The 15,025-nt window shown below is 47.6% G+C and overlaps 1 protein-coding gene across 2 annotated transcripts in view; it reads left to right on the top strand.

Annotated features, from left to right (window-relative positions):
- The first annotated feature begins 9,304 nt into the window (after positions 1-9,304).
- RNF145 (ring finger protein 145) overlaps positions 9,305-15,025 on the top strand; it is a 36,181-nt gene continuing 30,460 nt past the window's right edge. Inside the window, exon 1 of one of the 2 annotated variants that reach the window (XM_033927504.1) lies at positions 9,305-9,546. The gene's annotated coding sequence lies outside the window, so the exon portion shown is untranslated. Of the gene's footprint in view, positions 9,547-9,567; positions 9,756-15,025 lie in introns of those variants that run through there. The other variant, XM_033927505.1, reaches the window with a different exon arrangement.

A 15,025-nucleotide genomic window follows, 5' to 3' on the forward strand; every position in this document is an offset into this window, starting at 1 on the left:
TTCTATTCCTTTTTACATATTCCTTTAATTCATTTTGAGATCATTTACATAGATGGTGCTCCTATCTGTAAAGTTAGGAATTTCTATGAAATATTCTACATACTTCTCTCCTCTCCACTCCTTCCTGCCCTCCATAGTCATCCCAACCCTCTTCTAACCCCTTCCTCTGTAATGGCGCCTAGAGCTTGTATGTGTGACGCACAAATGGAATAAATAAATAAATAAATATAAATGAGCTCCTTCTGCCTGATGGCCATTCCTCTCCCTTTAACAGCAAATATTTATATGCACTTTATGGTAACTTTCTAGTTGCTGCACAGGAAAGTTCTTTACTGCAGGTTAAGACTACCTGTAACTTGTCCAGGTGCACTTACCACATACCCATGCTAACTACACATGACTGAATGCAGTAAATACCTGCAGTATGCAGTCCATGTTCATTCTCTATCCATAAATTGCTCAGTTCCTACTCCCTTGCACAGCATGCAGTTAACAAATTATTTAGCTCACTCGGTCAGACCACTATAGTAACAGTGTGTGTAGTAGTTTTATAACTGGGTACCACAACTTTGACACCTAGATACTAATTCTATAACAGCACCTGGGCACCCAGATTCTGTTATATAAGAACATAAGAACTGCCATACTGGACAGAATGAAAGTCCATGAAGCCCAGTATCCTGTTTCTAACAGTGGCCAACACAGGTCCCAAGAATCTTACATAATGAAAGAATTGGAAAACTATATAGTTCTTAGTGTTACTGGTTGAATAAGCAGAGCAGTATAGAATCTTAGTTTACAAATCGATTGAACAAACTCGTTTTTAACAGTTTTCTAAAATTGAAGTAGGACGAGGAGAGCGTGATAACGTTACTAAGGCAATCGTTCCATTTGCCTGCCTGGAAGGCAAGAGTTCTGTCCAAGAATCTTTTGTAGTGGCAGGCTTTTATTATCGGATAGGTGAACAGATGTATTCTTCTTGTGGGCCTAAGATAACCTGCCAGGTTGCAGTGGGAAACCAGGTAAGTGGGGGCCAGACCAAATATTGATTTATAACACAGACAGGAGAACTTAAACAGGATTCGCGCCTCTAGGGGCAGCCAATGGAGTTTTTGATAGTAGGGGCTTATGTGTTCCCATTTCTTCAGTCCAAACATCAGTCGAACTGCTGAATTTTGAATGACTCTGAGTCTTAGAATGGTCTTTTTGAAGGATCCCAAGTAAATGATGTTGCAATAATCGAGCAATATCCTAATATTGACTGAAATGGAGCTGCTGCTACTACTCTCACAGAGGGAGGGGGGAGGGGGGGTAACTGTCTTAATGACACTTTTGTGAAAAGACCCCTAATATTGAATGAAATGAAGCTGATGCTGCTGCTGTCACAGAGGCGGTAACTGCTTAAAGCGCTTTAGCAAAAAGACCCTGACGTTGGCTGAGATGGAGGGAGCAGCGGGAATGCTGCTACTGCTCTCACAGGGGGGAGGGGGGGTAACTGCTTTAAAGACAGCTTTATTCCTTGGGTTGCATACATGAGATCTATACCACATACTTAAGATTCATATTTTTCCTTTTATCTATTTCTTATGTAATAAGTTGTACCCGCTCTTCTTGCATCTGTAATTCGCTGATTGTCCAGCCTTCTTCAATGTGAACCGCCTAGAAGTCATTCGACTGTGGCGGTATAGAAGAATAAAATTATTATTATTTTGTGAAAAGACTCCTAATTTGACTGAAATGAAGCTGCTGCTACTGCTCTCACAGAGGGGGGGGGGGGTGTAACTGCTTTAAGACACTTTTGTGAAAAGACCCCTAATTTGACCGAAATGGAGCTGCTGCAACTGCTCTCACAGAGGGGAGGGGGGTAACTGCTTTAAGACACTTTTGTGAAAAGACCCCTAATTTGACCGAAATGGAGCTGCTGCAACTGCTCTCACAGAGGGGAGGGGGGTAACTGCTTTAAGACACTTTTGTGAAAAGACCCCTAATTTGACCGAAATGGAGCTGCTGCAACTGCTCTCACAGAGGGGAGGGGGGTAACTGCTTTAAGACACTTTTGTGAAAAGACCCCTAATTTGACTGAAATGGAGCTGCTGCTACTGCTCTCACAGAGGGGAGGGGGGTAACTGCTTTAAGACACTTTTGTGAAAAGACCCCTAATTTGACCGAAATGGAGCTGCTGCAACTGCTCTCACAGAGGGGAGGGGGGTAACTGCTTTAAGACACTTTTGTGAAAAGACCCCTAATTTGACCGAAATGGAGCTGCTGCAACCGCTCTCACAGAGGGGAGGGGGGTAACTGCTTTAAGACACTTTTGTGAAAAGACCCCTAATTTGACCGAAATGGAGCTGCTGCAACCGCTCTCACAGAGGGGAGGGGGGTAACTGCTTTAAGACACTTTTGTGAAAAGACCCCTAATTTGACCGAAATGGAGCTGCTGCAACCGCTCTCACAGAGGGGAGGGGGGTAACTGCTTTAAGACACTTTTGTGAAAAGACCCCTAATTTGACCGAAATGGAGCTGCTGCAACCGCTCTCACAGAGGGGAGGGGGGTAACTGCTTTAAGACACTTTTGTGAAAAGACCCCTAATTTGACCGAAATGGAGCTGCTGCAACCGCTCTCACAGAGGGGAGGGGGGTAACTGCTTTAAGACACTTTTGTGAAAAGACCCCTAATTTGACCGAAATGGAGCTGCTGCAACCGCTCTCACAGAGGGGAGGGGGGTAACTGCTTTAAGACACTTTTGTGAAAAGACCCCTAATTTGACCGAAATGGAGCTGCTGCAACCGCTCTCACAGAGGGGAGGGGGGTAACTGCTTTAAGACACTTTTGTGAAAAGACCCCTAATTTGACCGAAATGGAGCTGCTGCAACTGCTCTCACAGAGGGGGGGGGGGGGGGGTGTAACTGCTTTAAGACACTTTTGTGAAAAGACCCCTAATTTGACCGAAATGGAGCTGCTGCAACTGCTCTCACAGAGGGGAGGGGGGTAACTGCTTTAAGACACTTTTGTGAAAAGACCCCTAATTTGACCGAAATGGAGCTGCTGCAACTGCTCTCACAGAGGGGAGGGGGGTAACTGCTTTAAGACACTTTTGTGAAAAGACCCCTAATTTGACCGAAATGGAGCTGCTGCAACTGCTCTCACAGAGGGGAGGGGGGTAACTGCTTTAAGACACTTTTGTGAAAAGACCCCTAATTTGACTGAAATGGAGCTGCTGCTACTGCTCTCACAGAGGGGAGGGGGGTAACTGCTTTAAGACACTTTTGTGAAAAGACCCCTAATTTGACCGAAATGGAGCTGCTGCAACTGCTCTCACAGAGGGGAGGGGGGTAACTGCTTTAAGACACTTTTGTGAAAAGACCCCTAATTTGACCGAAATGGAGCTGCTGCAACTGCTCTCACAGAGGGGAGGGGGGTAACTGCTTTAAGACACTTTTGTGAAAAGACCCCTAATTTGACCGAAATGGAGCTGCTGCAACCGCTCTCACAGAGGGGAGGGGGGTAACTGCTTTAAGACACTTTTGTGAAAAGACCCCTAATTTGACTGAAATGGAGCTGCTGCAACTGCTCTCACAGAGGGGAGGGGGGGTAACTGCTTTAAGACACTTTTGTGAAAAGACCCCTAATTTGACCGAAATGGAGCTGCTGCAACCGCTCTCACAGAGGGGAGGGGGGTAACTGCTTTAAGACACTTTTGTGAAAAGACCCCTAATTTGACCGAAATGGAGCTGCTGCAACCGCTCTCACAGAGGGGAGGGGGGTAACTGCTTTAAGACACTTTTGTGAAAAGACCCCTAATTTGACCGAAATGGAGCTGCTGCAACCGCTCTCACAGAGGGGAGGGGGGTAACTGCTTTAAGACACTTTTGTGAAAAGACCCCTAATTTGACCGAAATGGAGCTGCTGCAACCGCTCTCACAGAGGGGAGGGGGGTAACTGCTTTAAGACACTTTTGTGAAAAGACCCCTAATTTGACCGAAATGGAGCTGCTGCAACCGCTCTCACAGAGGGGAGGGGGGTAACTGCTTTAAGACACTTTTGTGAAAAGACCCCTAATTTGACCGAAATGGAGCTGCTGCAACTGCTCTCACAGAGGGGAGGGGGGTAACTGCTTTAAGACACTTTTGTGAAAAGACCCCTAATTTGACCGAAATGGAGCTGCTGCAACCGCTCTCACAGAGGGGAGGGGGGGTAACTGCTTAGGACACTTTTGTGAAAAGACCCCTAATTTGACCGAAATGGAGCTGCTGCAACTGCTCTCACAGAGGGGAGGGGGGTAACTGCTTTAAGACACTTTTGTGAAAAGACCCCTAATTTGACCGAAATGGAGCTGCTGCAACCGCTCTCACAGAGGGGAGGGGGGTAACTGCTTTAAGACACTTTTGTGAAAAGACCCCTAATTTGACCGAAATGGAGCTGCTGCTACTGCTCTCACAGAGGGGAGGGGGGTAACGGCTTTAAGACACTTTTGTGAAAAGACCCCTAATTTGACCGAAATGGAGCTGCTGCAACTGCTCTCACAGAGGGGAGGGGGGTAACGGCTTTAAGACACTTTTGTGAAAAGACCCCTAATTTGACCGAAATGGAGCTGCTGCAACTGCTCTCACAGAGGGGAGGGGGGTAACGGCTTTAAGACACTTTTGTGAAAAGACCCCTAATTTGACCGAAATGGAGCTGCTGCAACTGCTCTCACAGAGGGGAGGGGGGTAACTGCTTAAGACACTTTTGTGAAAAGACCCCTAATTTGACCGAAATGGAGCTGCTGCAACCGCTCTCTCAGAGGGGAGGGGGGTAACTGCTTTAAGACACTTTTGTGAAAAGACCCCTAATTTGACTGAAATGGAGCTGCTGCAACTGCTCTCACAGAGGGGAGGGGGGGTAACTGCTTTAAGACACTTTTGTGAAAAGACCCCTAATTTGACCGAAATGGAGCTGCTGCAACCGCTCTCACAGAGGGGAGGGGGGTAACTGCTTTAAGACACTTTTGTGAAAAGACCCCTAATTTGACCGAAATGGAGCTGCTGCAACTGCTCTCACAGAGGGGAGGGGGGTAACTGCTTTAAGACACTTTTGTGAAAAGACCCCTAATTTGACCGAAATGGAGCTGCTGCAACTGCTCTCACAGAGGGGAGGGGGGTAACTGCTTTAAGACACTTTTGTGAAAAGACCCCTAATTTGACCGAAATGGAGCTGCTGCAACCGCTCTCACAGAGGGGAGGGGGGTAACTGCTTTAAGACACTTTTGTGAAAAGACCCCTAATTTGACCGAAATGGAGCTGCTGCAACCGCTCTCACAGAGGGGAGGGGGGTAACTGCTTTAAGACACTTTTGTGAAAAGACCCCTAATTTGACCGAAATGGAGCTGCTGCAACCGCTCTCACAGAGGGGAGGGGGGTAACTGCTTTAAGACACTTTTGTGAAAAGACCCCTAATTTGACCGAAATGGAGCTGCTGCAACCGCTCTCACAGAGGGGAGGGGGGTAACTGCTTTAAGACACTTTTGTGAAAAGACCCCTAATTTGACCGAAATGGAGCTGCTGCAACCGCTCTCACAGAGGGGAGGGGGGTAACTGCTTTAAGACACTTTTGTGAAAAGACCCCTAATTTGACCGAAATGGAGCTGCTGCAACCGCTCTCACAGAGGGGAGGGGGGTAACTGCTTTAAGACACTTTTGTGAAAAGACCCCTAATTTGACCGAAAATGGAGCTGCTGCAACCGCTCTCACAGAGGGGAGGGGGGTAACTGCTTTAAGACACTTTTGTGAAAAGACCCCTAATTTGACCGAAATGGAGCTGCTGCAACTGCTCTCACAGAGGGGGGGGGGGTGTAACTGCTTTAAGACACTTTTGTGAAAAGACCCCTAATTTGACCGAAATGGAGCTGCTGCAACTGCTCTCACAGAGGGGAGGGGGGTAACTGCTTTAAGACACTTTTGTGAAAAGACCCCTAATTTGACCGAAATGGAGCTGCTGCAACTGCTCTCACAGAGGGGAGGGGGGTAACTGCTTTAAGACACTTTTGTGAAAAGACCCCTAATTTGACCGAAATGGAGCTGCTGCAACTGCTCTCACAGAGGGGAGGGGGGTAACTGCTTTAAGACACTTTTGTGAAAAGACCCCTAATTTGACTGAAATGGAGCTGCTGCTACTGCTCTCACAGAGGGGAGGGGGGTAACTGCTTTAAGACACTTTTGTGAAAAGACCCCTAATTTGACCGAAATGGAGCTGCTGCAACTGCTCTCACAGAGGGGAGGGGGGTAACTGCTTTAAGACACTTTTGTGAAAAGACCCCTAATTTGACCGAAATGGAGCTGCTGCAACTGCTCTCACAGAGGGGAGGGGGGTAACTGCTTTAAGACACTTTTGTGAAAAGACCCCTAATTTGACCGAAATGGAGCTGCTGCAAACCGCTCTCACAGAGGGGAGGGGGGTAACTGCTTTAAGACACTTTTGTGAAAAGACCCCTAATTTGACTGAAATGGAGCTGCTGCAACTGCTCTCACAGAGGGGAGGGGGGTAACTGCTTTAAGACACTTTTGTGAAAAGACCCCTAATTTGACCGAAATGGAGCTGCTGCAACCGCTCTCACAGAGGGGAGGGGGGTAACTGCTTTAAGACACTTTTGTGAAAAGACCCCTAATTTGACCGAAATGGAGCTGCTGCAACCGCTCTCACAGAGGGGAGGGGGGTAACTGCTTTAAGACACTTTTGTGAAAAGACCCCTAATTTGACCGAAATGGAGCTGCTGCAACCGCTCTCACAGAGGGGAGGGGGGTAACTGCTTTAAGACACTTTTGTGAAAAGACCCCTAATTTGACCGAAATGGAGCTGCTGCAACCGCTCTCACAGAGGGGAGGGGGGTAACTGCTTTAAGACACTTTTGTGAAAAGACCCCTAATTTGACCGAAATGGAGCTGCTGCAACCGCTCTCACAGAGGGGAGGGGGGTAACTGCTTTAAGACACTTTTGTGAAAAGACCCCTAATTTGACCGAAATGGAGCTGCTGCAACTGCTCTCACAGAGGGGAGGGGGGTAACTGCTTTAAGACACTTTTGTGAAAAGACCCCTAATTTGACCGAAATGGAGCTGCTGCAACCGCTCTCACAGAGGGGAGGGGGGTAACTGCTTTAAGACACTTTTGTGAAAAGACCCCTAATTTGACCGAAATGGAGCTGCTGCAACTGCTCTCACAGAGGGGAGGGGGGTAACTGCTTTAAGACACTTTTGTGAAAAGACCCCTAATTTGACCGAAATGGAGCTGCTGCAACCGCTCTCACAGAGGGGAGGGGGGTAACTGCTTTAAGACACTTTTGTGAAAAGACCCCTAATTTGACCGAAATGGAGCTGCTGCTACTGCTCTCACAGAGGGGAGGGGGGTAACGGCTTTAAGACACTTTTGTGAAAAGACCCCTAATTTGACCGAAATGGAGCTGCTGCAACTGCTCTCACAGAGGGGAGGGGGGTAACGGCTTTAAGACACTTTTGTGAAAAGACCCCTAATTTGACCGAAATGGAGCTGCTGCAACTGCTCTCACAGAGGGGAGGGGGGTAACGGCTTTAAGACACTTTTGTGAAAAGACCCCTAATTTGACCGAAATGGAGCTGCTGCAACTGCTCTCACAGAGGGGAGGGGGGTAACTGCTTTAAGACACTTTTGTGAAAAGACCCCTAATTTGACCGAAATGGAGCTGCTGCAACCGCTCTCACAGAGGGGAGGGGGGTAACTGCTTTAAGACACTTTTGTGAAAAGACCCCTAATTTGACTGAAATGGAGCTGCTGCAACTGCTCTCACAGAGGGGAGGGGGGGTAACTGCTTTAAGACACTTTTGTGAAAAGACCCCTAATTTGACCGAAATGGAGCTGCTGCAACCGCTCTCACAGAGGGGAGGGGGGTAACTGCTTTAAGACACTTTTGTGAAAAGACCCCTAATTTGACTGAAATGGAGCTACTGCTACTGCTCTCACAGAGGGGAGGGGGGTAACTGCTTTAAGACACTTTTGTGAAAAGACCCCTAATTTGACCGAAATGGAGCTGCTGCAACCGCTCTCACAGAGGGGAGGGGGGGTAACTGCTTTAAGACACTTTTGTGAAAAGACCCCTAATTTGACTGAAATGGAGCTGCTGCAACTGCTCTCACAGAGGGGAGGGGGGGTAACTGCTTTAAGACACTTTTGTGAAAAGACCCCTAATTTGACTGAAATGGAGCTGCTGCAACCGCTCTCACAGAGGGGAGGGGGGTAACTGCTTTAAGACACTTTTGTGAAAAGACCCCTAATTTGACCGAAATGGAGCTGCTGCAACTGCTCTCACAGAGGGGAGGGGGGTAACTGCTTTAAGACACTTTTGTGAAAAGACCCCTAATTTGACCGAAATGGAGCTGCTGCAACCGCTCTCACAGAGGGGAGGGGGGTAACTGCTTTAAGACACTTTTGTGAAAAGACCCCTAATTTGACTGAAATGGAGCTACTGCTACTGCTCTCACAGAGGGGAGGGGGGTAACTGCTTTAAGGACACTTTTGTGAAAAGACCCCTAATTTGACCGAAATGGAGCTGCTGCAACCGCTCTCACAGAGGGGAGGGGGGGGTAACTGCTTTAAGACACTTTTGTGAAAAGACCCCTAATTTGACTGAAATGGAGCTGCTGCAACTGCTCTCACAGAGGGGAGGGGGGGTAACTGCTTTAAGACACTTTTGTGAAAAGACCCCTAATTTGACTGAAATGGAGCTGCTGCAACCGCTCTCACAGAGGGGAGGGGGGTAACTGCTTTAAGACACTTTTGTGAAAAGACCCCTAATTTGACCGAAATGGAGCTGCTGCAACTGCTCTCAAAGAGGGGAGGGGGGTAACTGCTTTAAGACACTTTTGTGAAAAGACCCCTAATTTGACCGAAATGGAGCTGCTGCAACCGCTCTCACAGAGGGGAGGGGGGTAACTGCTTTAAGACACTTTTGTGAAAAGACCCCTAATTTGACTGAAATGGAGCTACTGCTACTGCCTTCGCAGAGGAGGCAACTGCTTAAAGCGCTTTAGCAAAAAGACCCTGACGTTGGCTGAGATGGAGGGAGCAACGGGAATGCTGCTACTGCTCTCACAGAGGGTGTGGGGGGGGGGGGAATGTAACTGGTCAAGGCACTTTAGTGAAAAGACCCCCCCCCCCTTAACGCTGACCGAGACTGAGCAGCGCGGGCTACCGCTCAGGTAGTTGTCGGAGGAGGAGCAACGTCGCGCGGGCCGAAGCAGCTGGTGCAGTGGGCGGAGCCAGAGGGAGGTGCGCGTGCGCCGTCGCTCGGAACGGCGGCTGTGACTCTGAAAGGGGAGGAGGAGGAGGGGGGCGGAATGGCGGCCTATTAACCCCCCCCCCCCTAGCGGCCACCGGAGACCAACTTGGCCGCCGTCTCCTCACCCCCCCCCCCCCCCCAGATTCCCCGGTGCGGGGGGGGGCCAACGTCGTTCCGTGGACGCCGCCGGTTCGGCGTCCACCCCGCGCGAGAGCCGAGACGACGAGATGAGAGCGCGGCCGTGAGAGGAACCGCGCAAAGGTGAGAGACGGGCAGCGCTGCCTCCTGGGGGTGGGGAGGAGGAGGAGCGCCCTGTAACGGGAGGCGGCTCTTTTATAACGCTCGGGATAACGGGAGAGCGGAATGAGGAGGAGGCAGGACCGCTCCGCGCTTTTACGTCGAGGGCCCGGAGGCGAGTGAGAAGCTGCCCTCCCCCCCCCCCCCCCCCCCACTCGACGCGAGTTCCGGAGGTGGGTTGTTGGTTTTTTGTGTTTTTTTTCGCCTCTTCGACCTCTCTCGGTGCCTTCTTCTGGTGTTGATGTCGCGTCTCTCTGGCTTGGGGGGGAGGGGAGGGGAGGGGGGTTACTCGAGTTCATGTCGCGAGAGCGACTTTGCAACCTTTTGCACGGGAAAGGGAAGGCGCTGTCCGAGATGGCGATGCCGCAGGGATGGGGGGCAGGAAGAGAGCGCGAGCTGGGTGGTGCTGTTTCTTAATAGGCTCTGCTCGCCTTTAGCTGTCTCGATTTGCAGCAGAGAGGCTGGATTTGAGATGGTGGTGGAGGAGAGAGAGTGTAACTATGTGTGTGTTGGGGGGATATTTGGGAAGAACCAGAAAGTGAATTAAAAAGCAAGTTGGTCTTCAAGTGTATAAAGTTTCTACATGCTTTGAATATACCCTCGGGATGTATAGCAGCAGATAAGTTTCAGCTAGTTTTTCTTTGCCGAAGGCAGGGCATATGCTTCACAGTTTAAACATTTTGCTAACATACAAACACAAAGCAACTTGCACAACTGTTTTAGAGGTGAAAAAATGTGACTAGTTATTGATTACACTACGGTGAAACATTGTAGAAGGAGTAGCTAAAAGTCAGATCTGATCCATTCCATCTTTAAAAATAAAAACCACCCAAAACAAAATCTTAGGATCCAGTTTTTACCCATCTTAGGCTCTCAAGCCACGGTGGCCAGTTCCATGCGGCAATCCCTATTGGCTTTAGTGAATTTACCGTGCTGATCTATGCTATTTGGCTTGATAAGAAACCCTTATTAGAGCTGTATCAGATGCTGCTGGTCTGGCAGCTCCTTTTAATATAGGATTCATTGCATCTGGATCTGCCTACCCATGTTGCTAGAGCTGAACAAATGCATTCCATATTAAAGGAGCCTCTGGACCTGCAGTTCCTGACAGGGTTGTGAAGTAAAAATGTACCTACACCAAATCTGGCTCCAGCTTCAAAATGTTAAAAAAAACAAAAAACATATGGTAAACTTATCATTTTATACTTATATATGCATATCTTTAAGCAGTATCTAAAGTTACCAGTACTTTAAATAAATAAAAAAATGTAAAGCCTATTCCAGTGTACTAGATGAGACATTCTAGACAAGTGGGTAGCGTCCCCAAGTCCGTGTGCCATCTGCAAAAGCAATCCAGTTCAGATTTTTTTTTCTGTGCCTCCTCTGTACTTCACTGAGCTCCTTAGTAGAGAATGACACGGTGACTGTTACCTGCAGGAAGCCATAGGTAACCTGTAGGAATAGGGTGAAAAAAAGATTTGTATCTGCAGGTAAGGGGACAAGGCTATCCACCCCCCCGTGAAGAGGTGAATGGCTTTGTTCCCGCAGTAAAGTATCTACTGTGTGTTGCTTCCCTTCCAAACTTGCTTCCCTCCCAACCCTCCTGGTCAGCAGCCTATTGCGTGGTCCAGCAACCCCCTCGTTCCTCCCGATTGCTGCAGTCTAGGCATCTCTTCCCGTCGACAGGCCATCTCCCTCTCTTCTTCTCACCTTCACTTGCACTTTTCAGAGTTTTCTCTCTCCGAGTGGCCCAGACACCACGGCCTTCTCTCAAGTCATGTGGCTTCCGCAAAACTTCTCTAATGTTAGCCGCCCAGGCGGAAACAGGAAGTTACATTGGAGGAGAAGCTTCAGGGAAGGTTGACGTCCAGGCCGCTTGGATTCTGAAAAGTGCCTGTGAAAGTGACAGGGAGGGAGATGGCCCGATGAGGTGAGAGAGGAACAGACGCCGCATGGAAATGGGGAGGAGAGAGGAGGGAGCAGATGCTGCATGGAAATGGGGAGGAGAGAGAGAGAAAGACGGGAGCAGACACCGGAAGGAAGTGGAGAGAGAGGGAGGAGCAGATGCTGTATGGAAGTGGGGAGGGGAGAGAGGGGAACAGACGCTGAAGGGAAATGGAGAGAGAGGGGGAGGGGAAAGAGGAACAGTGTTGATGGGAAATGGGGAGGAGGGAGAGAGAGCAGCATACGCTGGATGGAAGTGAGGAGGGGAGAGAGGGGAACAGATGAAGGGGAGCACATACTGGATGGAAGGAGGGGATAAAGAAAATAGGGCACATGCTGGATTGGGGGAAGAGCATAGATTTAGTGAGCTACTGGTAGGGTGAGGGAAAGAGGTGGCAAGCTGTAGGTAGACACAATTAAAGGGAAATTGAGGACTGGAAAGTAAGAAAGTAGACAAGGGGTTGAAAACAAATTGAGAAGGAAGAGCAGAAAAGGATGGGAGAGGAGAGAGATACCAGAGCATTGGGGGAGGAGACATATACCAGATCTGAAGGAAGGAAAGGAGGAGAGAGATGCTAAAAACCACTTGGGGGAGGGAGTGAGAGAAGGAAGGGAAGAAGACAGACCATGGGGGGAGCAGAGGAAAGAAGATGGGTGCCAGACCAGTTTAGGTGGGAGAGGGACAGATGGAAGGGCAACGCAGACAGTTTCTGGTAGAGCAGCGGTTCTCAACCTGTGGGTCGCGACCCCTTTGGGGTCGCCTAAGACCATCGGAAAACACATATTTCCAATGGTCTTGGGAGGTGTTCTTCAACTGCCGGTCCACAGGGCCGGCACATCCATCTGGCCCAAGACAGCATTCTTCAGTCACTGGTCCACGGTGTGATCAACACGGCCGGCTCCCCGAGTAGTGTACAAAGCCGTGGGAAAAGGCTCCTACGTGCAGCTTGTGCCTGAAACGGAAGTCTTCTCTCTGACTTCACAATGTCAGAGGGAAGGCTTCCAGATGAGGCGTGGGACGCTACCCACCGCTTTGTGCAATGCAGCACTCAGGGAGCCGTCCTGAAGATGCTGCGTTAATTGCACAGTGGACCGGCCCAAATATAAAACCGGGGGGGGGGGGGGGGGGGAAGGCCAGAAGGCAAGGCACATGGAGAGAGAGAGACAACAAGGGTAGGGGAAATGCTTTTATTTTTTTTTTAGTGATTGATTTGTCTGTTCAGGAAGAAATGCATTTGTTTCTTTTCCTCTAGGGTGTACTGCTTGCAGAGTCTTGCATCTTAGGGTTTGTTTGTAAATATTAGTACTTTTTAGTTTTTGGTCCTGCATTTGTATGGGGTTATCTGTTTTCTGGTAGGAATGAATGTTGAAAAGCATGCAGTGTGCTTTGTGTATTTTAATTTTGTGGTTAACCTTTATGTGTTGTTAATACAATTATATTGTGTGTATATGTGAAAAATGAATGGAAGAAATGGTGTTACAATTAGTACTATTATGGGGGCGGGATCTGGGGCAGAGATTGAGTGGAGATGGGCACAACTTAGCCTAGTGTTCTTCAACTGCCTGTCTGCGGACTGGTGCTGGTCCACAAAATAATTATTTTATTTCCGCTGGTCCATAGGTGTCAAAAGGTTGAAGAACACTGGTCTTAGGAACTGAGACACCGCTCCTCTGTCTGTCTCCATACGTTTATTTTAAATTAGAAATAAATATTTCACAATATATAATTATATATTGTTTTTGTGATTAATCACTATGCTTTAATTATGTTCAATTTGTAACAGTGAAAATACATCCTGCGTATGAGATATTTACATTACAATTCATAACAGTAGCAAAATTACAGTTATGACGTAGCAACGAAAATAATTTTATGGTTGGGGGGGTCACCAAAACATGAAGAACTGTATTAAAGGATTGCGGCATTAGGAAGGTTGAGAACCACTGTGGTAGAGGCATAGAAATAGAGCCGATGCCATATGGAAGAGGCAGAGAGAAGGCAGACAGTGGATGGAAGGAAGAGAATGACGAGGAGATAAAGCAGAAACCAGACAACAAAGGTAGAAAAATTTAAATTTCTTTTCTTTTTTTGCAGGGGTTAGAGGTAGAGCCAGCCCACGATTAACTTTAGGGCCGACTGACCCTTTCCTGCCTCCTGGACCTGTCCATTGTACTAACATTTTAAAGCCTGGTGGTCTAGCAGTGAAGTGGGGCAGGAGCAATCTTCCTACGCTCCTGCCCTTGCATAGCTGGGAACAAATATGGTGGCCGTGAGTACCCGTCCATAGGAACCCATGGCAGTCATTTTTGTTCCCAGTTCTGTACAGGGAAGGGAGCATAGGAGGATCGCTCCTGCCCTGCTTCACTGCTAGACCACCATGTTTAAAAAAAAAAAAAAATCCTTCATTGAATTTTCAAAGCTAACAAAAATGCAATATAATATCTATACAAATAATAGTAATCATATATGCACTTATAATCAATCAGTATCCATACAACAGGAAAACCCCTTCACCCAACCAACATTTCAAACCATACAAAAGAACCATACAAAAGAAATACACCCCCTCCCTCCCCCTGGGTGTATGTGTGTATTATACCAACAGAAATAAAAAAAAAAAAGATAACTATAATGAATCCACAAAAGACGTCAATGGGCCCCAAATTAACTTGAATCTCTTACTATGCCCCAGCATATCTGCTTTCATCTTCTCATACCTATAACTTATGCATAAATTTGCCCACCAAAAAGTAAAGCTAAGACCACCAGGTTTTAAAAAGCAAGTAAGTGGAGAGGTGGGGGGTGGGTCACCCAGATGAAACCGTGAATAACTGAAGTCGCGAGTTCTGAACCTGCGAATATGGAGGGGAATGTGTATTGTGGCTGTGTTGATAAACGTTTATGTTGCCCAGCGGTGACTTGGTCTTGCTGGCCTCTCAAGCCGGTATGGTTGGTGTGTGTATGTGATTTGTCCGGGGTATGTTTGGTGTGGATGATATGGTATGGTTTGTTGGATGCTGTCTGATGGTATGGATGGGAATGCATGTAGGGATTTGTGTTTCTTATTTTAAAAGAAGGTTATTGCAGCCCTGCTTGGTTTTCCAGGAAGGTGACTTCTCAATGTTTTCCTTCTGGCCCTTATCATCTGTGGCTCTAATTGATAATTAGTAGATTGTAGCTACAATCTTTCTGTGGGCCTTGTATATGCTTATCATTCTCGATTGTTCCCATGTTGGACTCCTTATTCCCCTTCCTGGGTTATTTGCATTGCTGTTGAATTTCCCTGTACCATAATTCTTGTTGTTGCTTTATCTTTGTCTTGGCTGCTTTATCAATAAAAATTATTAAATAAAAGATAAACGTTTATAAACAAAGCCCTGCCAGCTGAAGATCTCTTCCTCTCGTTTGGCATCCTGAACTCTGATTTCTGAAATGACAATTGTATATAATATTGTTTCTTATACTTTAATAAATTAAGTTCAGTATAAAACTATTCGA

This window comes from Geotrypetes seraphini, chromosome 18 (assembly GCF_902459505.1).
Source record: "Geotrypetes seraphini chromosome 18, aGeoSer1.1, whole genome shotgun sequence".
In the NCBI taxonomy this organism is placed as follows: domain Eukaryota; kingdom Metazoa; phylum Chordata; class Amphibia; order Gymnophiona; family Dermophiidae; genus Geotrypetes; species Geotrypetes seraphini.